At 43.7% G+C, this 27,602-nt stretch overlaps 2 pseudogenes; both read left to right on the top strand.

Moving 5' to 3' along the window:
* Nucleotides 1-639: 639 nt before the first annotated feature.
* On the top strand, nt 640-18,049 carry LOC100350893 (protein FAM91A1 pseudogene; annotated as a pseudogene).
* A 2,193-nt stretch (nt 18,050-20,242) lies between these two features.
* On the top strand, nt 20,243-20,933 carry LOC127482658 (protein FAM91A1 pseudogene; annotated as a pseudogene).
* The last annotated feature ends 6,669 nt before the right edge of the window (nt 20,934-27,602 follow it).

The following is a 27,602-nucleotide window of genomic DNA, read 5'->3' as shown; positions in this document are numbered from 1 at the left end:
TACTTTTAACTGCTAACAAAAAAGAACAAAACTAAGCAATACATATTCTGCTTTCTTCACCAGTATTTCCCAGCCTGCTGCAGCCGCAAAGATTTCTCTCCTTTCTGCGAACTCCAAAAGAGTGTAATGTCTCTATACAAGCAAGCACCACATTCTGACATAAGACATAAGATGGCAGACATAGTACCAGTGGCTTACCTGCTGCCACACACTAAGCACACAGGTCATCCTGCGCATCACCTGCAAAGGAGCACTTGGGGAAGGTTTGCTCTGTGGGTGGAGTTTTGCTCAGCATCCCAGCACTGTGCCATCAGCCTGTGGGGAGCTATCCTTTACCACCCAAAATGGTGAATTGCATTCAGATGAAAGCTTTTGATTAAAACAGGCCTTGCTGGCAAAAGCACCTCATGTCACTAACTGCAGAGTGATGCCAGGATGTGAAAGTGAGCCAGGTCCCACCCGGCTTTCAGATTTCAATAAACATCAATACTCATATGTTTAAAACTGAAGCAAAATCCCTCAAAAGATCTTAAACTGTGTGGAAGTGAGGATGAAAGATTCTGCTGATCTGAGGGCTGGCATGGCAGGCCTGATTTCTGAGCTCTTTGATCAGTGCTGAAATGGGCTGAGAGTCTCACAATGGGAAGTAAACCATGTCGGTTATGCAGTCAAGATCCTGCCTTTGTGGATGAGGAAACTGAGACCCATGGAGGGTGTGCAATGTGCTCACGGCTGTCCCAGCAGGTCAGTGGTTAAGAGGGGTCAGAACATGTGTTGCCCTGGCGCCAGGTGAGAACGGGTACCAGGGGCCATGCACAGCAATGCAAGGAACTCAGAGGCCATTGGAGAGAATCTGAAAGACTCACAGATTCTGTAAATAGAACCACAGAAAGAACGATCTAAAGATGATGCTTATGGCTAGGGCGAGGACGAATAAGCAGAGGACAGGGAGGCCCCCAGGGAGACGCCAGGCCAGCAAGAGACACGTGATGAGGCAGTGATGGTGGAGCGGACACCACAGCAAGCAACGGGTGGACTCACAGAGGAAGCACACCAGGCTACAGGAATAATGGCGTTGGTCAATTACCTTCTAGATAAATCGCAGATTCTTCATTCTTGTTCTGCTTTCTTACATTTGCTTTCCAGTATCTGCTGCCAGATTTCCCTGCTGGAAAAGACATAAGGAGAAGCTGAGGTTAGAGTTTTTGTCTACAAAATCTACAGAAAAGAAAACAAAAAGCAACAAAAGGCAGGCACTGTGGCACAGAGGGTTAAGCCACCACTCGGAATGCTCACATCCCATATCAGAGTTGTGATTGGAGTCCTGGCTACTCTGCTTTTCATCCAGCTTCCTGCTATAAGCCTAGGAATCAGCAGAAGATGGTCCAAGTGCTTGGGCCCCTGCCACTTGTATGGGAGACCCTGATCAATTTCCTGGCTTCTGGCTTCAACCTGGCCTGGCCCTGGCTGTTGCAGGTATCTGAAAAGTGAACCAGTGGATGTAAGATTTCTCTCTCTCTCTCTCTCTCTCTCTCCCTCCCTCCCCCCGTCTCTGCCTCTTTGCCTTTCAAATAAATACAAAAATATTTTTAAAAACTACAAATACACAAAATGGAGTGCATCTGTACTTTGGAATACTCTGCAGCTAGGAAGACTGAGGCACTGAGAGTTTGTGCACTGATGTCACCATTCCAAACACATGCTGTTTGATGAATAACATGAGTTAGAGAACAGTAATTATAATATTAACCTGCTTATTTAAAAGCAAATAGGTAGCCGGCGCCATGGCTCACTAGGCTTATCCTCCGCTTGCAACACCGGCACCCCAGGTTCTAGTCCTGGTCGGGGCGCCAGATTCTGTCCCAGTTGCCCCTCTTCCAGGCCAGCTCTCTGCTGTGGCCAGGGAGTACAGTGGAGGATGGCCCAAGTGCTTGGGCCCTGCACCCCATGGGAGACCAGGAGGAAGCACCTGGCTCCTGGCTTTGGATCAACGCAGCGCACCAGCCGCAACACACTGGCTGTAGCGGCCATTTGGGGAGTGAACCAACAGAAAAGGAAGACCTTTCTCTCTCTCTCTCTCTCTCTCTCTCTCTCTCTCTCACACACACACACACACTGTCTAACTCTGCCTGTCAAAAAAAAAAAAAGGAAATAGGACTGTCATATAGTAGATCACCTGTGTCCCAGGTCAGTTTCTGCATATCAGTTATCTGTGGTCAACCATGACCTGAAAAGTTCATATTAATATTTGTCTTGACTTTTTTTTTAAGATGTTTTTATTGATTTGAAAGGCAGAGTTGCACAGACAGACAGATCTACCACCTGCTGGTTCACTCCCCAAATGGCAACAATGGCTGAAGCTAGGAGCCTGGAACTTCATCCACATCTCCCAAGTAGGTACAGGGGCCCAGGCACTTGGGCCATCTTCCACTGCTTTCCCAGGCCATAGCAGAGAGCTGGATTGGAAATGGAGCAGCCAGGACTCAAACTGGAGTTCATATGGGATGCCAGAGTTGCAGCCAGGTGCTTAACCCACTGGGACATTATGCTGGCCCTGTCCTGACTCTTTCAAGATAGAAGCCACATTCACATAACTTTTATTGTGGGATACTTTTACAATTAGCCTATTGTATTATTAGTTATTGTTGTTCATCTATTACTGTGACTAATTTATAAATTAATAAATTAAATTCATAAATTAAATTAAATTTATAATTTAAACTTTATCATAGTTATGTATGTATACAAAAAAATGGTAGGGTTTGGTACTATCTGTGGATTCAGGTATCCACTGGGGATCTTGGAACATATCTTCCCAAAGATAAAGGGGAACTACTATATTCATCCCTTCATAGTTATTAATTTATAGACAAATACCTGAAAAGGTATTTCCTGAAAAGGAAAAGGAAGCATCTCACATCACTCTATACCCATTTACACTGTTTAACTTTTGCCAACAAGAATGGACTTAAGGGGGCTGGCCCTGTGGTGCAGTAGGTTAAGCCATAGCCTGCGGCACAGGTACCCCATATGGGTACCAGTTCAAGTCCCAGCTGCTCCAGTTCTGATCCAGCTGCCTACTAATGTGCTTGGGAAAGCAGCATGTAATGGCCCAAATGCTTGGGTTCCTGCACCTACATGGGAGACCCAGAAGAAGCTCTAGCTCTTGGCTCCTGGCTTCAGCCTGACCCAGTCCCAGCCATTGTGGCCATTTAGGGAGTAAACCAGCAAGTGGAAGATATCTTTCTCTTTTTCTCTCTCTCCTTCTCTTTTTCCATAACTCTGCCTTTCAAGTAAATAAATAAAATCTTTTTAAAAATGGACTTATGTACTGTATTTAATTAAAAACAAATTCTGAACTATGGCTACTAAACCAATTTTTTTGAATTTGCATTGCACACAAAAAAGTAAATATCTCCAACATTTTCTCTTCCTGGTAGAGAAAAACAAAAGCTAGAATGATGAAGCTTTGTGAGGATGTGGCTCCGGAAAAGCCAGATGAGCTGGCCCAGGAGCCTGCAGTGGGTGGGTCCCAGGGTGGCAAAGTGCACACCTGTCCAAAGAACCTCCCCTGTGAATGCTTCCAGGCAGCACCCCCAGCCTCCAGGCTTCAGATAGGCTCAGCCGTGCCTGACACTGCACTGGAGATGTAGAGAGCCAGCCAAAGCTATGTGCTACCAGAATTCATTGCACAACCTACTGCAGAGTTTAAGACACAGCATCTGTGTTTCAGTTTCTCGTCTTGATTTGCTACATTAAAACCTTTTCTTTTATTCGGTTGACCTTAGTAGATCTAATAAGATAGCTTTCCATGATTAGCAGATTTTTCCAATTCCAGGAGCAGCCCTAATAACATTAAATTCTTCTCCTTTCCCTTCACTTTTTTTTAATGCTTTTTCACTTAACAAGTTGGTTTGAGGTTTTTCTGGTCTAATTTATGTTATTTTTCTTTAGGAAATTACTTGGGTGTCCAAAAAAAGTGATTCAGAAATTAAATAATTGATTAGTTTTAAGATTGAGGAAAAAAAAGATTAATCGAGAATTGCCAAAGGACTGTGATTTTATTACAGATGTATTATCCTTAAATTACAGAAAAAATCATCTACTTGCTCGAAGTTGTGGGAATACTGTTAACACAGATCCAAACTAATGCTAAATGTGCCCCTCTTAAAATGAGAAAATAACCTTCAGCTTCTCTAAAATGTAGAGTTTGGCATTTTACTAAATTTCATGGGGAGAAAATGTAATGAGTCAATAAACCCAATTTGGAGGCTGGTTATTGTCACATAAATTAATTTGCCTGCTAAATGATCGGATTCACATCCACCTTTTTCCCCACCATCTGCCTCGCAACAAAGTTGGCATTGTACTCCTTTGAGGACGGACTGTAAAAATGTCATTATTTAGAGGCTTATTATCCACCAAGTCATGTTAAATTCCAATTTCTCTGTGCTTGCAGGCTGACCAGGTAAAGAACATCGCTTGAAATTAAAAAAAAAAAAAAAAATCAGCTGTTGCAGTGGTACACCTCAAGGCAAATTTTTTTTAACTGGGCTTCTGTCCAAAGGAGCGGTGACATCAAGTGACCTTGGACTCCTGCTGCAGGCCACTCGCCTTCTGCAGAACCGGGATGCCGCATTTCCATGGCCCAGCTTGGATTTGCCTCTCCAAACACTTGTGATCTGTGAAATCTCCGCTGACTGTCACACTGAGCGACCCCATCCCATTTCTCTGCACAATCAGGCACCTGGCAGGCCTCGCCAAACAGAATGCTGGTTAGGGAGGGGTGGGCAGCCGCCAAACCTCTGCGCCAGCCAAGTCCCAAATATGACCCTCATGGAATCCAAAGGCCAAGATAATCCTGACCACAGTCTTCATATAACCCTTGTTTGATGACAGAATGGGAAATACGCTCACTAGAAAAAAAAATGTTAATATTTAAATATATTTTTAAGTCAGAAACTATATCCAGAATCGCAAGTAGCACCTTTTCAGAAATAAAGAAACCAATCAGCTATAATTACAGGTAACATATTTTGTGGTTTGGTATTATACTTTTTTGTTTGGGTTATTTGCTAGCCGTGGAGATGACATTCTATACAACACTTCCTGTATTGTATAGCTCGGGCCATTTCAGCCTTGCTATAATGACAAGATGGGTTTTGTTATTGAATAACTCCTTTGTTTATTGGAAATATGTGACATGTAAAACTATGATTCAGGGCTGATGTTGTGGCTCAGCAGTTTAAGCCACTGCCTGCAATGCCAGCATCCCAGATGAGCATGGGTTCGAGTCCCAGCTTCCAATCCAGCTCCATGCTAATACTGCCTGGGAAAGCAGAAGATGGCCCAGGTACATAGACCCTTGTGCAAGACCACATGGAATTGCGGGCTCCTGACTTTAGCCCAGCCCAGCCTTGTCCATTATTGCCATTTGAGGAGTGAGCCAACAAATGGATGATCTCTCTCTTTCTCTGTAACTCTGCTTTTCAACATAAATAAATCTTTTTTAAAAATTATTACCCATGAAATAGAAGATAATTACATAATTTGAGGAAATTACACTAGGGAATATAGTTCAGTGTGATGTTTTCATAAATTAATATGCAATTAATTTAAATACAAATTTTTATTAAGTAAAGATTTAAGGCAGAATAATAGGGAGAGAGAGAGATTTTGATTTTCCATCTGCTGGTTCTCTCATCAAATGGCCGCAATGGCCATGGCTGTACCAGGCATTTGCCAGGAGACTGGAACTCCACTAGAGCTCACAAGTGGGTGGCAAGGACCCAAGCACTTAGGCCATCTTCCATTGCTTTCCCAAGTACATTTGCAGGGAGCTGGATCAGAAGCAGAGCGGCCAAGACTCTAATGGGCATTCTGATATAGGAAGACAGCACTGTTAAGCAGTCACTTAGCTCATTATGCCACAATGCCAGCCCCAACTACAAATTTTGAGGACTCACTATATTTTAAAAGTGCAAAAGCAAATACAGTATAAAGCAAGAAGGTCAATGTTCATAGAGTTTCTTATCTAGACTGCAGCAAGCAAATCAGACAAATGAAAAATAAGTTACAGCAGAAAGTGATTTAAGAAAATAGCATGTTTTGCTCCATGGTAGGACAGGCCAAGAGGGCCATAGACAGCCTCCTGTACAAGAGGAGTAGAGGCTGACAGTGAAACTCACGGCAAGGTCTCTGGAGCTCCTAGTGTCTGCCCTAGAGTGCAAAGTGACAGGGCAGCATGTAAAAAATGAGCAGCAATCAGTTCTCAAGGGGTTCAAATATCACACAAAGGATTTTAGAATTTCTCTAATTTGTAATTAAGAGTCAGTTGCCCCTAAAAATCCTACAATGCATTGAAGAGAAACATCTACTGAGACTTGTCCAAGGAGTGGCTGGACAGAGCTGTTAATCTTTTCCATCAGATCAATGAGACTCTGTGAATGTGCACATAGGGTATGTTTTGTCTTGGCTGTCTGGGACAATCTGGAACAATCCTTTGTTCTTCAGCTACACATTCCTTATCTATTCCCAGCAATGCTCTCTTTCTATTAATTGATAGCCTCTTCTCAAATATCACATTGTCCTTGTCTCTGAGATATTTTTAGCCCATCATATTATCAACTCCAACCACTAGGAAATTCATCTCCCGCTTACCTAAAATGCACCTTTTGGACCAAGCAGATGTATGCTCACTGTATAATACACAAACTGATTAGAATTGGACCACCTTGCAGCACTTCCTGAGACTCACCTGGAGTTGCTGGGCTTGTGTCTCCCAAGCCTAGGTCACTGCTGTTCTGCCCTGGGTAAACCTTATGTTACCTTTTTACTTTTGTTTTTTGTTTATTTTTGTTGACAAAATGCTTAAGGAATGTTAAGCTGGGGAAAACATGATCAAATATAAGTTTTGGAAAGCTGTTTTATTCCACCAGCATAGTAGCAAATGTATTGTGGCAGAAGGTGGTATTTGAGGTGTGAGAACAGAGACCTGACCAGAGGCAATTCTGGATTAATCCAGGCAGGAGATTATGCGGGCTGGAGCTGGGCAGCGATAGCAGGAATGGAAAGAAGGGGTGACTAGAAGATAGCAAGCAGAAACAATCCACAGCAATTGGAGAAAACAGCATAAATGGCCAGCAAAGGGACTGCCAGTGATGACCCTCCGAAGACTGTGCACGACAGTTCAGCACAACAGTGTGGAATGAATTCCCATTCCCAAAACAAGTTGTAAAAATTGAAAGCAATGAGAGACACTGATGATACAATTTACTTGAAGGACAGACAGTTCACTTGGTAGATGGGAAGTAATGAGCTTATGCTCAACGAACAGCACAGAGAAGAAGCAGAAGGGAAATGACAGAAATCTAATCAGCAAATATTATTTATTGTTCTACCATCTGGAGAAAGCATTTGGGGACCATAAAACAAACCAAAAAAAAAATGCCCAAAGGGTGAGGAGGGCACAGAGAAAGTGGATTTGGACTTTCATTTCTGAATCTGGGTTAGAAAATAAGGAGAAAGCAGATAGAACATTAATCCATGCAAAATATGTCTCTCATGGGTGGTGGTGGGAGGGATCTTAATTAAGCCTGGTTAGGAACAGAAACTGTTGGTTTGAGCAAGAGAGAGAAACACCTAAAATTATAGGATTATAGGGCCCAAAAGGCATATAAACACCCTGACCCCATCTTGATCCTGACCCCATCTTGAGTCCCGACCCCATCTTGAGGCTTGCATTGCTTTTTCTGTTCAGCATCGGTTCCTGATTCAGCAAGTGGTCCTTGTCACTGTGAAATATTTGCCGTTTGGTGAGTTTTCTCTCCAAGGCCTCAAACATGAGGTTGCTCCCAGTGTTGGGATGCTTGTATTGAGATGATTTTAAACAAGGACAGAATATCATGTCAAGATCCAGGAGCTGACATTTCGGAGCTGACATGGAATTTGTCAAGGGAGCTTAGATTGTGGAAACTGACTGGTGTGCACCATTTTTGTGACCCTCTGAATTATATATTGGAGTCCTAACCACGTCAGGAAAGAGCGAGTATATTTGGAGATAAGACTTTTACAGAAGCAATGGAGGTAAGTTAGGTGAGTAGGATGGGCATTAATCCTACGTGAATGAGGCCTTGATAAGAAGAGACGAAGACTCAGATGCACCCAGAGGGCCATGTGAAGACACCAGGAGAACATGACCTTCTGCAAGTCAAGGAGCGAGGACCCAGAGGAAACCAGCACCTTGATCTTGGACACCCAGCCCCCAGAAATTTGAGAAAATTAACTTCAGTTCTTTAAGCCATCCAGATTATGGTACTTTCTTATGGCAACCCTAGAAAGCTAATACATTACATAAATAAGTTATTCTATCCATATTTACCTTGAGATGTATGTTTTCTGAACCTGCTTTCTTCATTTGCTCCAAATCAGATAATTTCCAGATCGTCCTTTCCCTTAACAGTGTACAGACTCAGCTCAAGGAACTCAAGAAGAAACTGAAAAATCTCATCCTGGCATCACTGTAGCAGGGTTAAACAGGGTCCCTCCTGAGCTTAATACAAACAGGGCCCAAAGCTCATTCTACACGGTGTTATTATGGAAATAATCCCATTTTTCCAAACACAGCTTGAGTAGCTAAGGAAATATAAGTAAAGAAAAGTACTATGGAAAATGAGAATTTCATTTGCGAATTGTCGAGTTTGCGACCAGCAAGTAGATCATCTCAGTAAAGACACCCTGTGAACCATCTACCAGACTGCAGCCTGCTTACCCACAGCACGTTTCAGTGCTGACTCTGACACCATGCAACTGTCACAGAAACTTGTGTCCTCTACTTTGTGAAAATATTTTTGGCTATTTACATATCATGAATGTTAATGACATTGACAAAAATCCATCTGAATTTGTTTTTAACTGATTTTTATTTTATGTGTACTGTTTAAATTTTCAATTTTAGAAAAGAGCAAAAACATTTCACTCGAGATTGCCAGTTCCGCAAAATCAGCAAAGTTTCCAAAAATTGCACTAAGTTATACATTGGCTTCATTTAAAATTTGATTCTATTTTTGATGTGTTGCAAATTAGGCAAGTTTTTTCTCTCTAGAAAACAGCTCTCAATGTCAAAACATCTTTTAGGAGTGTGAGTCATTTTAAAATTTGGGACAAATTAAATTATAACTTTCAGGACATCATAGAAAATAAAGTTTATAGTTTAGGTTTTTTTCTAAATCAAATTTGTTGTGTCTCTGTAAGTTGCATTTCTGATTGTGATTTCTGAATTCCTATAAAACATTTATCACCCATTTTCATGGTCTAATTATTATTATTTCTTTTTTTTTTTTTTTTTTTGACAGGCAGAGTGGACAGTAAGAGAGAGAGACAGAGAAAAAGGTCTTCCTTTGCCATTGGTTCACCCCCCAATGGCCACTGCGGCCGGCGCACCACACTGATCCGAAGCCAGGAGCCAGATGCTTCTCAAGGTCTCCCATGTGGGCGCAGGGCCCAAGCACTTGGCCATCCTCCACTGCACTCCCGGGCCACAGCAGAGAGCTGGCCTGGAAGAGGGTCAACCGGGACAGAATCCGGCGCCCCAACCAGGACTAGAACCTGGTGTGCCAGTGCCGCACGTGGAGGATTAGCCTATTGAGCTGCGGTGCTGGCCAAAATTATTATTATTTCACTTTATTTTAACTTGTTATTTTTTTCTTCCTTCTCATTTTCTCCTAACTATATGTCTACTATGTCACATGGTGACCTATCTGAATACTAGACAGCTAACAGGAGATTGCTCCTTGATTCTTTTTTTTTTTTTTAAGATTTTATTTATTATTTGAGAGGTAGAGTTACAGACAGTGAGATGGAGAAACAGAGGGAAAGGTCTTCCTTCGGTTGGTTCACTCCCCAAATGGCTGCAACGGCCAGAGCTACTCCGATCTGAAGCCAGGAGCAAGGTGCTTCTTCCTGGTCTCCCATGCGGGTGCAGGGGCCCAAGCACTTGGGCCATCTTCTACTGCTTTCCCAGGCCACAGCAGAGAGCTGGATTGGAAGAGGAGCAGCCAGGACTAGAACCGGTGCTCATGTGGAATGCCGGAACCGCAGGCGGAGGATTAACCTACTGTGCCATAGCACCGGCCCCTGCTCTTGGATTCTTTAAAAACCAAAATGAAGAAGTAAAAGCTAGACCAATGTCAAGGATGCACTTCACACTAAATGAGCACACACACACATGCACTTGCACACTATACGCAATGTGTGCTAAACCTTTGCTTAAGCGATAATTTCTTCTGCATCCTACTTTTTTTTTTAAGATTTATTTTATTTATTTGAAAGACAGTTACAGAGGGAGGTAGAGACAGAGAGAGAGGTCTTCCATCTGCTGGTTCACTCCCCAGATGGCTGCAATGGCCACAGCTGTGCTGATATGAAGCCAGGAGCCAGGAGCTTCTTCCAGGTCTCCCACATGGGTGCAGGGGCCCAAGCACTTGGGCCATCTTCTACTGCTTTCCCAGGCCATAGCAGAGAGGTGGATCAGAATAGGAGCAGCCAGGACTAGAACCAGTGCCCTTATGGGATGCTGTCACTTCAGGCCAGGGCTTTAACCCGCTGTGCCACAGAGCCGGCCCCTCTTCTGCGTCCTATTAAACCCAGAATCTGGGAAAGCAAGGATACAAAATTTCCCAAAACATAAGCTCAGATTTCTAAACAAGAGGTAGATTACCTGGCATATATTCTAACCTCAGGAGACCATGCTCTTTCAGTCAAGAGAAAGGAAGCTATTCCATGTATAGGGTCACCACAGACTAAAAAGCAACTAAAGACATTTCTGGGAATGGCAGGATTCTGTGGAATATGTAGGCCAGGATTTGGATTCCATGCTTCTGTATAAAGCTTTAAAAGGCCCTGATATAGACACACTGTGCTGGACAGGAGAGCTACAAAAGGTATTCCAAGGAATTAAAGAGCTTTTAACCAAGCTCCAACATTAGGAATTCCTGAGCAAGCTATTCATAGAAGATCCTCCTCAGATCAGTTACTGCTTAAGTGGAAGGGACCTTCCCAGGTGCTACTGAGCACGACTTCCTCCGTGAAATTAGGATTGAACTTCTACCTCTTAAGTCTTCACAGGTGAACTCAAAAGACACACCTGATTATTCCTGTAAGCCAATCAAAGATCTTCAGTACCTCCTCAAAAGGCAAGAAGAGAAGTAAAGCTTTTGCTTTCATCACATCAAGACTGCTGCACCTTAAGGCAGACATGCTGTACCTGCCTCCTCTTTTGATTCTCTCTGGGAGCTGTTATTGACAAGAAAAATCCTTAGTGGGTTCTTCTGTTATAATTCTTCATGTTCAAGCTAAATTTTTTTTTTTGACAGGCAGAGTAGACAGTGAGAGAGAGAGAGACAGAAAGGTCTTCCTTTTGCCGTTGGTTCACCCTCCAATGGCCGCCGCGGCCATTGTGTTGCGGCCGGCGCACCACGCTGATCCGATGGCAGGAGCAGGTACTTATCCTGGTCTCCCATGGGGTGCAGGGCCCAAATACTTGGGCCATCCTCCACTGCACTCCCGGGCCACAGCAGAGAGCTGGCCTGGAAGAGGGGCAACCGGAACAGAATCCGGCGCCCCGACTGGGACTAGAACCCAGTGTGCCAGCTCCACAAGGTGGAGGATTAGCCTAGTGAGCCGCGGCGCCAGCCTCTAAATGGGTTTATATTCTACATGAGGGTAGCCTATTGCCACCCACTATTGGGAGTTGATGGGAGGTTCTTTCCATCTTAAGGGGTACACTATTTGCAATTGGTTTTGTTCCAGTTTTGATTGTTAATTAACAAACATATGTTTCAGAACTTTCAGAACTTGAGAATGACACAGCCATTGGCAGTTACTAAAAATTCTCCAGTTCATAAAGCAAATTTGTTAGATGAGATAGAAGGAGACTTCCAGACCCAGGACAGGCAGGCCCTGCACTATGCCCCTAATAAGCAGGAAGCAGCTATAGAATAAAATTGATTAGATTTGTAAGCTGAACACCATGCCCCCTGTGTGATATCATGCCCATACCTGATCTCAACTGGACACCCACCAGACTACATAACCAGACTACATAACCACTCCTCTTTGTGAGTAGATAAACAGCCTGGAGCACTGTGGACCCCTCCCTTTCTTTGGTTGTGCACCCTTATTGTGCCCTTGTTGCCCATGCCTATGGGCACGAGGCCTTATGACCTCTTTCCTGCCTCTGCTTTCCTGCCTGCACGCTTGCTCCACGTAGCTTCTGGCCTGCTCTCCACCTGGTTTGGACCCAACTTAGCTTCTAGACCTCTTTTTCTCCCCTAATTAAAGCCTTCAGTTTTCTGCCATTTCTCTCATTGAATAAATCCTTAAAAACTTTTTAAAAACACCAAAATGAAAAAGTAAAAGTTAGACCAATGTCAAGGATACACTTCACAATAAGTGAGCACACACAGGCATGTGTGCACACACACACACTACACACACAAAAACACAGCATATACGACATGTCGCACAAATATATGCACATACACACACTGCATGCACACACCATACACATATACTACCTATACACCAGACACCCACACCAAACACACATACACACTACATATATACCACACCACACATACACGGGTCATTAATTTACTGCAGTACATCAAAAAGCTTGAAATAATTGAGTATTTGTCTTACCATCAGAAAGACCAAAAACTCGACAGGACGTATTCATTATTCAGGTCTGTCCTCACAATTCTGAACTGGGTACTGTGTAAATTGAATTCTGCTAACTCAATTTGATAATAGGATTAAGTGGCTGAATACTGTTTGCTCACCCCAAAAGCAAGTACAATTCATCATTTCCAGCTGTTCTAAGTTGAAAAATAAGCATTTCCAAGTCCCTGTGGTCCAGACTTTGTATTTCTTAAAGACCATGGAAATATTTATTCTACTATTCAAAATAAAAGAGGCCAGTTTAACATATTAAAAAACATAATAAGAGTACCCAATGAAAAACAACTTTGATTTTTAGGGGATTTCAGATCTCATTCTGAAAAACCCAAAAAGTTATAATTGATGGTGATCTCGACAGAACATTTTTGTCTCCATCTTCTTATCACCTCTTGTGATGAACATAAATGTTTTTATGCAAACATTGTCTTCACTGTTCCTCACAAAAATAATATAGATTACTGTGTAGCAACCCCAATGGATCACTAAGGGAGCCAAATCAATGACATAGAAAGGTGAGTCCACCCTCTTGGTCTCATTTGAACATTTTTCAAATAATAATCTAGTGTTTTAGTAGATGGAAGATTGTCACCTTTTGCTTTAGAATAATCATATATGCAAAACCTCAAAGTTTTTATGTAATACCACAGTAAGCTCCCAGGGGATAGGCCATTTCTATCTTTGTACCCTATCTAGCCTTAAAGTACCTACCACACACCACACAACTGATGCGTCATGAATACTTGATGAATGACTGGATGAACTTTCAATGAAAAGAAAAGCTTCAGACAACTAGAAGGTGCCTCTTGCATATACCTCACATTCTCTATATATTGAAGTCTACTTCATATTTATAGGTAAAACTAAATATAAAGTGAACATACTAATTGACACCACTGAGACTGCTCCTCACCCCTGCTTAGGATGCACTCTGTTCAAAAGACCAAGGAAACCAATGGACCACGGACACGTGTGACACATCCGCGTGAAAGCCTGGGAATGGTGGCATTGACTGCTCCATGTGTGGGTTTGGAGAGCAAGACTCTAGCACTGCCTTGCTCGTGTGCCTGAAGGTAGGCTGCTGAGCAGACAGGAGATCACCACATTCAAGCACAGTCCACAGAACCAGGCATAGAAGAACTTCAGACACGCCCCAGACCATTGGATGCCAACAGGACGTGTGGATGCTCAGTTGACACTTTAGAATCAGAAAATCACAGCTGGGCCTCCTGGCATCTGGGTTGCCTAAAACATTTTTTTCTGAGATTCTAGAAACTGAACTTGCTTTCTTCCTTTCCATACATTGCGTTTCTCATGGTACGCTCCACCTCTCTTTTTTGAAGACTGGCTAAGGGACTGATCCTATTTCTCCCTGCTGCTTTTATTTCTCCTTGTGTTATAGTGTTCGTTTGTTCGTTGATTTGTTTTACCAAAAGGCAGCAAGAAATCCAGAAAGTGGTGAGTATGGGAGAATCTTCAAAGGCTTGGAAAGCCCTCTGAAAAAAACCCACATGAGTCCTTGTGTGTGCCCGACCTTGTTCTATGCACTTTCCACATCCACACTTGGCACTCAAGCAAGCCAAACATAATAAATAAGTAAGTAAGTAAATCAATCAATCTCTTTTCTTTGAATGAGGAAACTTTAGTTTACATAGAAGTTATTCCAGGGCCTGGTAGTGTGACAGTGCTGGTTAAGCTGCCGCCTGTAATGTCAGCATCCCATATGGGTGCTGATTTGCATCCTGGCTGCCCCACTTCTAATCCAGTTTTCCGACAATGTGTCTGGAAAAGCAGGTGATGATGACCCAAGTGCTTGAGCCTCTGCACCCACATGGGAGATCCAGATGAAGCTCTTGGCTCCTGGCTCAGCCTGGTCCAACCCTAGCCATTGCACTCATTTTTTTTGAACTTCTACTTAATGAATATAAATTTCCAAAGTACAGCCTGTGGATTACAAAGACCTTTCCCCCCCACAACTTCCTTCTCACCCACAACCCTCCCCTCTCCCGCTCCTGCTCCCTCTCCCTTTCCAGTCACATCAAGATTCATTTTCAATTATCTTTATATATAGAAGATCAATTTAGCATATATTAAGTAAAGATTTCAACAGTTTGCACCCACACAGAAACACAAAGTGAAAAATACTCTTTGAGTACTAGTTATAGCATTGAATCACAATTTACAACACATTAAGGACAGAGATCCTACATGAGGAGTAAGTGCACAGTGACTCCTGTTGTTGCCTTAACAAATTGACACTCTTGTTTATGGAGTCAGTAATCACCCTAGGCTCTTGTCATGAGTTGCCAAGGCTATGGAAGCCTTTTGAGTTCGTTGACTCCGATCCTATTTAGACATCATAGTCAAAGTGGAAGTTCTCTCCTCCCTTCAGAGCATTGCAGCCATTTGGAGAGTAAAGCAGCAAATGAGATTTCTTCATCTCTCTCTCTCTCTCTCTCTCTCTCTCTCTCTGTGTGTGTGTGTGTGTCTTCCTCCTCTCTCTCTGTAACTCTGCTTTTCAAATAAATACATAAATCTTTTAAAAAAAAAAATTATTCCTTGGGGACCAGCGCTGTGGTGCACAGGGTTAACGCCCAGGCCTGAAGCGCCCACATCCCATATGGGCACTGGTTCAAGACCCAGATGCTCCACTTCCAGTCCAGCTCTCTGCTATGGCCTGGGAAAGCAGTAGAAGATGGCCCAAGTGCTTGGGCCCCTGCACCTGCGTGGGAGACCTGGAAGAAGCTCCTGGCTCCTGGCTTCAGATCGGCGCAGCTCCAGCCATTGCAGCCAATTGGGGAGTGAACCATCGGATGGAAGACCTCTCTCTCTCTCTATCTATCTCTCTCTATATATATCCGCCTCTCCTCTTTGTAACTCTGACTTTCAAATAAACAAAATCTTTTTAAAAAATTATTCCTTGGGGCTGGCCCTGTGATGTAGCAGGTAAAACCACTGCCAACAGTGCCAGCATTGTATATGGGTGTTGGTTCGAGTCCCGGCCACTCCATTTCCGATCCAACTCTCTGCTATGGCCTGGAAAAGCAGTAGAAAATGGCCCAAGACCTTGGGCCTCTGTACCCATGTGGGAGACCTAGAAGAGGCTCCTGGTTTCAGATCAGCACAGCTCCGGCCGCTGCGGCCAAATGTGGAGTGAACCAGCTGATGGAAGACCTCTCTCTCCCAGTCTGCCTCTCCTACTCTCTCTATGTAACTCTGACTTTCAAATAAATAAATAGATCTTTTTAAAAAATTATTCCATTACCTGTGATTTAGCATAGTACAATACAGGCTTTACTTCCCACAGAATTTTCTTCCCACAGAATTTTGACTGCCTTCTAAAACCTCTTGGAGGGGCAGGGAGTCTTTTCCTTTTTCTTTTTTGTAAAAGTTTATTTATTTATTTGAAATGCAGTGAGAGAAAGAAAGAGAGAATCGATCTTCCATCCATTCATTGGTTGACTCCTCAAATGGCTGCACTGGCTGGGGCTTGACCAAGCCAAAGTCAGGAACCTAAAACTACAAAACAGTTTGAGGGATCTCTTTATCATATATTCGTGACTTAAGCAAGTCCTGGGAATTATAGAAAGTAGTAGACAAAGATGAGGAAGAAAGCATGTTTTTACTGAAACCCAATTCTATTTAAAATTAACTTTTGAACTATCAATTGATAAAATCACATGACATAGGAAATAAGGTGCTTTTCCTTGTGCCCCTGCACTGTGTCCTCAGCTTGTACCTCCATGAGCCCAGCTTCGGCAGGAGTCTGAACCATGAGTGTTGATTTGTTTGGAGTCATTCTGCCAGCGTTGCATGTGAAGAACAGAGAGTTAGAGCCCTATCCCAACTACACTTAATGTCTCTCGTGTCCCTATCATTAGAAGCATTATTGCAGTGTTTTCTAACTCATGTTGGAGGAAATAGTGCTAACAATCTGTGGTCTTCATTGTTGAGCCGATCAGTGCAGTATACATAGTCATCCCTTGGTAGCCAAGGGAATGGATTCCAGGACCCCCAGTGGATACCAAAATCCTTGAATGCACAAGTCCCTTACCAACAATGGTGTAGAATTTACAAAGAACCTACGTACAACCTCCTTTATACTTTATGTCATCTCTAGATTATTTGTAATACCTAATACAATATAAATGCTATGTAAATAGCTGTTCTACTGTAGTATTTAGGCTACAATGTCAAGAAAAAAAAAAGTCTGTACATGTTCAGGACAGCTACTTTTTTGTCTATTTTTTAAATTTATTTATTTGGAAGTCAGAGCTTCAGAGAAAGGAGAGACAGGCTGGCCGAAACTAGGAAGAAACTTGAAGCCACTGAGGCTCCCAGCCACAGCTTGCTGTCGGGAGCCCTGGCCATGGAGAGGTCTGAGCCTTCCACAGTGTAAGGTGCGGGGCCTCCCACAGCCTCCCCAACACACAGAGGGCGGTCAGGAGGCGTCCTTACAGCTGCAGTCCCTCAGCTCTGGCATCAGGAAGGCAGACATGGAGTTCCACATCCAGCACACTACCCCTGCAGCAAGTTGTTGGCCAACATGAGGCAGAATCTTGGAAATTCACAGAGATAATATAAACAGTAGGTTGTCCTGTATAGTATCTACAGTCAATTATGGTGCACAAATAACTTAAACATGTCAAGCAAGATGAATACCAATACTATAAGGAACTGTGTAAGTATAGTTGAGATCATCTCGTGCTGATTCCTTAACCATTTATTGGCTATTATGAAGGGCCTGAGGCTAACCCCATTTTCTTACTATACTGGGATAGTGGAGGACATTATGAACAGTGAGAAAAGTTATGATTCATTGCCCAATTCTACTGCTGCTGACTGTCTAAGGCTTCTTGGCATAGGAAGAACCAGTATATTGATTGTATGTAGAATCAGTGTAGATCTTCCAAGAAATTTTTCAGAAGAAAAACAGGCTGCAATCTTCTACCCATCAAGCCAATGGAAATTGCCATAGAGGTGTGGTGGGTGGTACAGGCTAGATATAACACTGAAGAAGACATCAAGATATACACTTTGAGAAACCCGCTGTTGAGAACAGCATCGATTCAGGGCCTCAACTCTCTCTGGATCACTACATTACAATGTAGTGCATAGTTTATATAACAACGGATTTATTTATCTATTTGTACCAGTAGATGACTGGTACAAACCTCTTGAAGGTTTTGTAATGAATCGAATACAAGGTGATTATTTTGAAACTCTTTGTGTAAGATAATTGCTTTGGGGCCAGCGCTGTGGCGTAGCAGGTAAAGCTGCCACCTGCAGTGCCAGCATCCCATATGGGTGCCAGTTCAAGACTTGGCTGCCCCACTTCCGATCCAGCTCTCTGCTATGGCCTGGGAAGGCAGTAGAAGATAGCCCAAGTCCTTGGGCCACTGCACCCACGTGGCAGACCCAGAAGAAGCTCCTGGCTCCTGGCTTTGGATCGGTGCAGCTTCAACTGTTGTGGCCATTTGGGGAGTGAACCAGCAGATGGAAGACCTCTACCTCTCTCTCTCCTTCTCTCTGTGTGCAAGTCTTTCAAGTAAAAATCAATAACTCTTTAAAAAAACATATTTGTTTCAATAGATGGGCATACTAATGTTGCAGAGCTTGCAAATGTCCTTGAGACAGACTTGTCCTTGGTTAAGAATGCTGTTTCAATGTATCACCAACTGGGCTTTGCCCATAGGAAGGGACAAGTGATAAATCTGGCTCAGCTCCTATTTATCATGGAAGAATGTTCCATCTATAAACAGGTTATAGAGCACTTTAGATCCACAAATGATGCTCTTACCCTGGGATGGTGGAGAAAGCAGAAGTCCTGACAAGAAGCTGCATCATCTACTGATACTGACACAGTCGAGAAGATCCAGCTGAGACAGCCAGTGGAAGCAGGTTGACTCTATCTACAGGATATACAAAATGCATTGCCGGCGCCGGCACACCGGGTTCTAGTCCTGGTCTGGGCGCCGGATTCTGTCCCGGTTGCCCCTCTTCCAGGCCAGCTCTCTGCTGTGGCCAGGGAGTGCAGTGGAGGATGGCCCAAGTGCTTGGGCCCTGCACCCCATGGGAGACCAGGAGAAGCACCTGGCTCCTGCCATCGGATCAGCGTGGTGCGCCAGCTGCAGCGCGCTGGCCGTGACGGCCATTGGAGGGTGAACCAATGGCAAAGAAAGACCTTTCTCTCTGTCTCTCTCTCTCACTGTGCACTCTGCCTGTCAAAATAAATAAATAAATAAATAAATAAATAAATAAATAAATAAAATGCATTGCGATTCTGTTTGACTCAGCCCTTAACTGCCTTTTTAATGGTGGGAAATTGGTCACCAAACTTGAAAAGTCATGCAGTCACAGTATTCAAAGTAGACAAACTGTCAGATGAATGCCTGGACAGTTTCTTATAGAACAAGAGAAGGTTCAGCGTGCTGGTGAAGGAGAAGCACAGAGATATTTGGATCATGCACTTTCTCTGAGAAATACAATACTGTTTCTACGTCATAACAAAGAGCTAGTTGTGAAAACTGCACAGCCGGGCCGGCTCTGTGGCTCACTAGGCTAATCCTCTGGCTGTGGCACCGGCACTCCGGGTTCTAGTCCCGGTTAGGGTGCCGGATTCTGTCCCGGTTGCCCCTCTTCCAGGCCAGCTCTCTGCTGTGGCCCGGGAAGGCAGTGGAGGATGGCCCAAGTGCTTGGGCCCTGCACCCACATGGGAGACCAGGAGGAAGCACCTGGCTCCTGGCTTCGGATCGGTGCAGTGCCGGCCATAGTGGCCATTTGGGGAGTGAACCAATGGAAGGAAGACCTCTCTCTCTCTCTCTCTCTCTCTCCCCCTCTCACTGTCTAACTCTGCCTGTCAAAAAAAAAAAAAGAAAGAAAGAAAGAGAGAGAGAGAGAGAGAGAGAGAGAGAGAGAAAACTGCACAGCCATACCAACCCAATTATGCTCAATTTGAAAATTTAAGGAAGGAATCATCTATCATTTCCCAAGAGTTGTTGCATAGGTTTTCCTCTGGATCTCTTACTCTGTGAAAGCCTTCTTCATTTAGACTCTGCAACCAGCAGGGTTCTGAAAAAAAAAATTACACGCTGCTTATTTCCATGGCTCCTCTCATCAGTGAAATCCAGCCTGTCAGCAGCTGAACCCCTCAGCATATTGGACCAGCTATTCCAGAAGTTAGTTCTGTCTGGTTTAAACTGTACATGTACCATATCACTGAACAAGGACCACCATCTCTCTTACTATGCAAAGGTCCAAAACTTCGAAAACTGCCAGATATATATATATTTTTTTTATTTTTGACAGGCAGAGTGGACAGTGAGAGAGACAGAGAGAAAGGTCTTCCTTTAACGTTGGTTCACCCTCCAATGGCCGCTGCGGCTGGTACACTGCGGCTGGCGCTGCGCTGATCCAAAGCCAGGAGCCAGGTGCTTCTCCTGGTCTCCCATGCAGGTGCAGGGCCCAAGCACCTGGGCCATCCTCCACTCCACTCCCGGGCCACAGCAGAGAACTACTGCCAGATATATTTCAAGGTTATGATCGGTTACTAATAACATCTTTGGGTCATTATCCTGAAGTAATTCCTACATCAAATGTTCTCACAATGTTGAATGATGGTTTAATTCACTCTGTGGTTTTAATTCAGGGACATGATTTGCATGGAGTAGGAGAAACCGTCCATATACCATTTCCATTTGATGAAACATAACTACAAAGCGAGTTCACTCATGTCAGTATGGGTGTTTGTAAAGCACTGCAAATATTAAGGAACAAGGTGGACTTGCAGCATATCTGTGGATATGTCACCATGTTGAATGCTTCTGGCCAACTTGCAGATAGAAAACTCAGGGATGCTTATGATGAGAGAGGATGACTCAGATGTGAATGGGAGTACAGAGTCATTTGAGACGGTCATTGAGGAAGCAACTATAGATTCAGCCACAAAGCAAAACTCCAGTGTTACAACAGAGGTAGACTGGGTTCCTCTTTAACTGTGCTTTGGAATTCCACTGTTCAGTTTGGAATTAAACCGGAAAGTTTGTAGGAAAATTGCAACACGAGGCTTTTGCAGAGAAGAGAGCCTTCAGAACCTCTTACATTCCAGTAGTAAACTCTCTTTACAAGTCCTTAGCTTCGTTCACTCTTTCCAGGAGCTGCTTCAACATTGGATATTCAAACAGAGCCCAGTTTTTTGAGTTTGATTTCACAGTCATCCTGTGCTGAGTTCCACTCCTGAAAAAAAAAAAAAAAAAAAAAAAAACTTTGTATTTCAAGATGGCATCCTATCAGAATGGAGTGGGCTGTCACCTTCCTCACTTCTTGTTGCTAATCTCCATTTGCAGTAATCTGGTTACACCATTTGTTGCTTACACTTTCTGTGTTACTTTTTCTTTCTTAATGTTAGCTTTATAGTGTCAGCTACTAAAACATTCTGCTGCTGCAGTGCAGTTCTTGCCTTCCTCATATTAAAAGTTCGGGGGATACGTTCGTGTTTTCTGAAGTTTTGTTCATTATTGCACCTCTTGTTGCAACAAAGCACTTTTCAGTGGCCAGCACTGTATTTTTAACCATGGGAAAATCTGAATTTCTTTAATAAAGCTATGAATATACTTTGTAGACTTTATCATGACTGTTATGTTTTAAGCAGTCATATGAATATTGCAATGGTAACTTTATATGGTAGTTTATCAAATATAAATTTTGTTTAATTTTATGTTTTGTTACCTACACTTTAGGGCGTCAAAAGAAAAGATGGAACTCTTCCTCCAAAAAGGCTTCTTGGGAGGCCAGCACTGTGGCTTAGCAGATAAAGCTGCCACCTGCAGTGCCAGCATCCCATATAGGTGCCAGTTCGAGTACCAGCTGCTCCACTTCTAATCCAGCTCTCTGTTTTGGCCTGGGAATGTAGCTGAAGATGGCCCAGGTCCTTGGGCCCCTGCACCCCCATGGTAGACCTGGAGAAAGCTCCTGGCTTCTGGCTTTGGATTGGCCCAGCTCCAGCCATTGGGGCCATTTGGAAAGTGAGCCAGCAGGTGGAAGACCTCTCTCTCTTCCTCTGCCTCTCTGTAATTCTCTACCTCTCAAATGAATAAGTAAATATTAAAATAGAAAGAAAGAAAACCCTCTTGGCAGTTGTAGTAGTAAAACTATAAAATAATCAACATCCAGCACTGAGAGAGGAGAGGACAGGGCATTGAAAATTCCTGTGGCTGTCTGTGAATTCTGTATGCTGTCTGCGAATTCTGTATGCTGTCTGTGAATTCTGTATGATGTCTGTGAATTCTGTATGATGTCTGTGAATTCTGTATGCTGGCTGACCATTGTTGAAGGTGTGTCAATCAGCAAAGTTATGTATAACGCAGCCTTGGTTTCTGAGGTCTTAACTCAGACTATGACTTCATTGATGTCTCATGAGAAGTTTTGGAAAACATTCTATGTTTTAAACAATGTTTATATGTGGACTTCTGTTGTCACTCACTTTGGGCCTTATATTTTCATAGAGGCTTTATGGAAAAATGGAATTCATTTTCCTGTCTTGTAGCTGCAGCTGTTGTGCGTTTCCACCCTGATTTGTTTGTATCCCTACCAATGAATTGTTATAGAAATTGAATCTGATGTTTTGAAAACAAGCATTGTGATTTTAGGTTAGAATTACACATTGGAAGCATTAAGGCTATGTCTCTGGATCATAACACTTTAGTGTAAAATCTACTTTAAAGACATATTTTTCAACAGTCTGGATCTTAAATTTATTTGGAGGAACTGAGGAAGAAAAAGTGAGTTTCTTTCAAAGCATTTCTTAAGTCATTGATTCTTTTAATATCTCAAATGTTAATTAAAATAATTGGAATCACTTTTTCTACTTTTCAAGTTACCTTCCTTGTGAAGTTTGTGCAGTGTTCCAGTTTAGCTCCTCTTGTAGAGTAATGTTTGCTTGTTTAAAACTGTAACTAAACTAACTGATCAAACAGCATTGCATCTAAAATACCTAAAGCACTAAAGAACCTAGGAATGTTATAACCTAGCCATTTTTGCTGACAACTTTAGTTATTTATAGAACTGACATTTGTGTATTTAACATACTTCTGGAAATATATGCCTTTCTTTCTTTTTTTCTCTCTTTTTTTTTTTTTTTTTTTTTTGAACAGGCAGAGTTAGACAGTGAGAGAGAAAGAGAGACAGAGAGAAAGGTCTCCCTTCCATTGGTTCACCCCCCAAATGGCCGCTATGGCCGGTGCGCTGTGCCGATCCGAAGCCAGGAGCCAGGTGCTTCCTCCTGGTCTCCCATGTGGGTGCAGGGCCCAAGCACTTGGGCCATCCTCCACTGCACTCCCGGGCCACAGCAGAGAGCTGGCCTGGAAGAGGAGCAACTGGGACAGAATCCGGCACCCCGACCGGGACTAGAACCCGGGGTGCTGGCGCCACAGCCAGAGGATTAGTCAAGTGAGCCATGGTGCTGGCCATGGAAATATATACCTTTCTTAAAGCTGTTACCATAATCATGCATTCAGTGGCCTGTAATTTCTGTATAATTTAGTATTATGGACCAGGTTACCTGTGGCACAGTCAGTGCTGTGTTGGGGGTTGAGTACAGTAATGTTTACTTTTCTACTTTATCTCATATAAGGTAGAAACCATGTACATGTTTTTTGTCTATAAAAGGATAAATTCATTATTAATATTAAAATATTTTCTTATGACTGTGGACAAAAATGGAGAGACAAAGAGAGATCTTCCATCTACTGCCTCACTCCCCAGATGGCCACAACAAGGTCCAGCACAAGCTGAAGCCAGGAACCAAGGACTCCATCCAGACTTCTCACATGGGTGGCAGGGGCTCAAGTACTTGAGCCATCATCTGCTACCTTCCCAGTTGCATTAGCAGGAAACTGAATCTTAAGTGGAGCAGCTGGGACTCAAACCAGCTCTCTGATGTGGAATGCGAGCATTGCAAGCAACAGCTTACCTCCTGCACCATCATGCCTGCTGTCTAATATTTTTGATTCCTGGATGCAGAAGCCAGAATAACGAAGGTCAACTGTACAAGTGTTCTTTTCTTTTCAGTCTTATTAATTGGCTCTCTCTTATTTTTTTTTTGTTTGTTTGTTTTTTGACAGGCAGAGTGGACAGTGAGAGAGAAAGACAGAGAAAAAGGTTGTCCTTTCGCCATTGGTTCACCCTCCAATGGCCGCCGCAGCCGGCGCACTGCAGCTGGTGCACAGCGCTGATCCGATGGCAGGAGCCAGGTACTTATCCTGGTCTCCCATGGGGTGCAGGGCCCAAGCACCTGGGCCATCCTCCACTGCACTCCCTGGCCACAGCAGAGAGCTGGCCTGGAAGAGGGGCAACCGGGACAGAATCCGGCGCCCCGACCGGGACTAGAACCCGGTGTGCCAGTGCCACAAGGCGGAGGATTAGCCTAGTGAGCCCCAGCGCCGGCTGGCTTTCTTTTTTTCACTATGATTTTCTATGTCCCTATTAACAATTCTTGTTACATTTCCCACCAATCTCATTTAAACTTTCCAGAACACAGTCTTGCACAGAGTCCACACCTGCAGTGATTGCCAGGGCCAGTTCTCTTTTTCCCCAGGAAGCCCCCACGCTCAAGCTCCCATGGCCCCGGTCACTCTTCTGGCCCTGCTGCCCAGCTGGGCCGTGAAATTCTAATTTCCCTCTTTTCTGCATCACATCGCTTGCCCTCTATAATCTGCTTGTTACTCTATTCTGATGTGTACCTTGAGATTGAAGGAAAACTCTTTTCTATAGAACCATATTTGCCTGGCACACTTTTGGAGAATTGTTTGATATAGAGTCGTTGGTCTACTCTCACAGGATAGAATTATTTTCCCTTATAATTTGAAGATCTGTTTCCATTGTTCTTCTCAAACCCAGTGCTGATACGGAGACAGAATGCAGCATCCTGACCTTCTGTCGTTGGCCTTTAACATTTACAACCTTGCAGTGTATTTAGGCTCTTTTCTTTTGTGAAAGGAATACAAACTGGCAGAATCAAGATGAAGTTGATTGTGTCAACCTTAACAAAAAGAAAATCAAGTCAGGAGGTTACGTGGAAAGGGTTCTCACACAGGATTGCCTGCGGGGTTCAGCTGGAACGCAGAGGCCACCACAGCCTCTTACAAAAAGCTTCTAGTTCTGCAAGAACATCTGCCCATCTGACCCTCAGACTGACGTCACCCTTGTAATTAATCACTGCAGGCAAAGGTCATTGTTTCAGAGTTCTGTGTAGCCCTCCTCATTATTGCCTTGAAAAACTCCCCTTGCCTCATCTGACTACATTCATAGCTCTCTGTGGAGCCTGCATTCCTATCCCTATGCTTTGCTGTTCCCCAGTGAGCTCCAACTGTTTCTTTATTCAGGTTGAGATATTTTGCGCTACATTTTTTTTGGTAAGATTTATTTATCTCATTGAAAAGCAGAGTTTTACAGAAAGAGAGGGAGAGATCCGGAGAGACCCGAGAGAGAGATCTTTCATCCACTGATTCACTCCTCAAATATCCACAACAGCCAAGGCTGGGCCAGACTGAAGCCAGGAGCTGCATCTGGATCTCCTCGTGGGTGCAGAGAACCCAGCACCATCCTCTGCTGCTTTTTCAAGCCATTAACAAGGAGTTGGATCAGAAGTGGAGCAGCCAGGACATGAACCCACATACATATGTGATGCAGAGTCAGAGACAGCAACTTAATCCACTGCCACGATGCCGGAGCCGCTTCTCATTGTGACGAGTCTGGTTAGGGGAGGGAGACGCATTTAACTGGGATATCCAAGGTCTTCAGATTGGAAAAAAAAAAAAAAAAAAAAAAGACTTCATTTAAAAATACTTTTTTGCTCTTCCATTTCTTTTCTTTTTTCATGAAATTCTTAATTACTTTGGAATTCACAGATTTTCAAAATGTTCTTATCATTCCTACCTGTCATTGTTATACCTTTTTATTTTAATTTCTCTAGTAGACTTTCTCCACCTCTGTCCTCTAAATCTTCAAATGATTCTTTTCATTTCGATCAGTTCTCTCCTATTTCATCATCTAGAGTTCCCTCTGGTTCTATTCTGCTACCTTTTACTTAGTCTTCCATTTTTTTTTTTTTTTTTTTATTTTTGACAGGCAGAGTGGACAGTGAGAGAGAGAGACAGAGAGAAAGGTCTTCCTTTGCCGTTGGTTCACCCTCCAATGGCCGCCGCTGCAGCCGGCGCACCGCGCTGATCCGATAGCAGGAGCCAGGATCCAGGTGCTTTTCCTGGTCTCCCATGGGGTGCAGGGCCCAAGCACCTGGGCCATCCTCCACTGCACTCCCTGGCCACAGCAGAGAGCTGGCCTGGAAGAGGGGCAACCGGGACAGAATCCAGTGCCCCGACCGGGACTAGAACCCGGTGTGCCGGCACCGCAAGGTGGAGGATTAGCCTATTGAGCCACGGCGCCGGCCTCCATTTTTTTTTTTAATTGAATAAACTGTCCTCTCATTTCTCCAAGGGCATTAAATATAATTTTCATTAAGTTTTATTCCAAGACTTTTATTATCATTTGTTTCTGGTGGTCTTCTTTTCCTATTTGGTCTTGTCTGTTTATTTTTGCATCATTGACTTTCCTCAAATAGTGACTGTTAACTGTTAATTCATAACAAAGGAGGAAATTTTTTTTTTTTATTTTTGACAGGCAGAGTGGACAGTGAGAGAGAGAGAGAGAGAGAGAGAGAGAGAGAAAGGTCTTCCTTTACCGTTGGTTCACCCTCCAGTGGCTGCTGCAGCCGGAGCACCACACTGATCCGAAGGCAGGAGCCAGGTGCTTCTCCTGGTCTCCCATGGGGTGCAGGGCCCAAGGAATTGGGCCATCCTCCACTGCACTCCCTGGCCACAGCAGAGAGCTGGCCTGGAAGAGGGGCAACCGGGACAGAATCCAAAGGAGGAAATTTTAAAAAACATGAGAACCTCTTTACATCCTGGCAAGACCTGTGGGTGGTGGGCTTTCTCCAAGGTAGGGAGTGGGAGCCGCACATCCTTAATCTCTGGCCCTGTTCTCTGAGGCTGCTCAGCTTCCCCCAGACAGGAGTGTCCTGCCTTCTACCTGCAAGGAGATGCCAGAAGCAACCAGGGAAGGAGTGCAAATGTTTCACCACTCACTGGCAAAACTCCCCTTCATCCCCTGATTTGTTCATCTCACCCTATCCTTTGCCAAGCCTGGTGGTTGAGTCCGAACACAATGTGGTTCCTTACTACCAGGGACCATGCCCCTGGTGCCCTTGTGGGTAAGAGGTGTGTGTGTGGAGTGCAGAGAGAGGAGAGCATCTGGGGCCCAGCTATGCTCTGGTTCCAGATGCTCCTCCCAACCCCCGCCCTGCCTCTGCCCTCACCTGATGCCCCGTCTGAGACCTTTCCAGGGATGCCATGGGGACATCAGCTTCCTTCCAGACACACCTAACCCACTGTGTGCTCTTGCCGCTCCATTCCCGCTCCACTGCTCTCTGCGGTACCCAGATACGTTTTCACCACACATCACTCATTCTCTTTATAAAGAGTAGACTAAAGGAGACTACAGTCACTTTAACTGGTGGATTTACACCTCTCTAAGTCTCTCATCTTGGATTTGGGGAAGAAGACAAAAAGCACAGTTACTCCTGGTAGCAGCTGAGCTGCAGGGATATCACAGGTGAGCATGATACACCCTTAGAAGCTTTGCCTTTGTGTTTCAAACTTTTCCTTTTATTTCTCTACAAAGAGAAAGAACCATGAATCCTATCTTCAAATGAAAATATTAGAATTCAATGTGGCTCCTATGGAGATGTTTCTTGGACAGTCTTTTAAAAATTATTCTCAGGGGTTAAATCATTATTTTCTCTTTTTTGTTTCATA

The sequence above is a fragment of the Oryctolagus cuniculus genome, chromosome 6 (genome assembly GCF_964237555.1).
Source record: "Oryctolagus cuniculus chromosome 6, mOryCun1.1, whole genome shotgun sequence".
NCBI lineage: Eukaryota > Metazoa > Chordata > Mammalia > Lagomorpha > Leporidae > Oryctolagus > Oryctolagus cuniculus.
The sequence above is the reverse complement of the archived record's forward strand: the minus strand, read 5'-3'. Positions and strand labels throughout refer to the sequence as shown.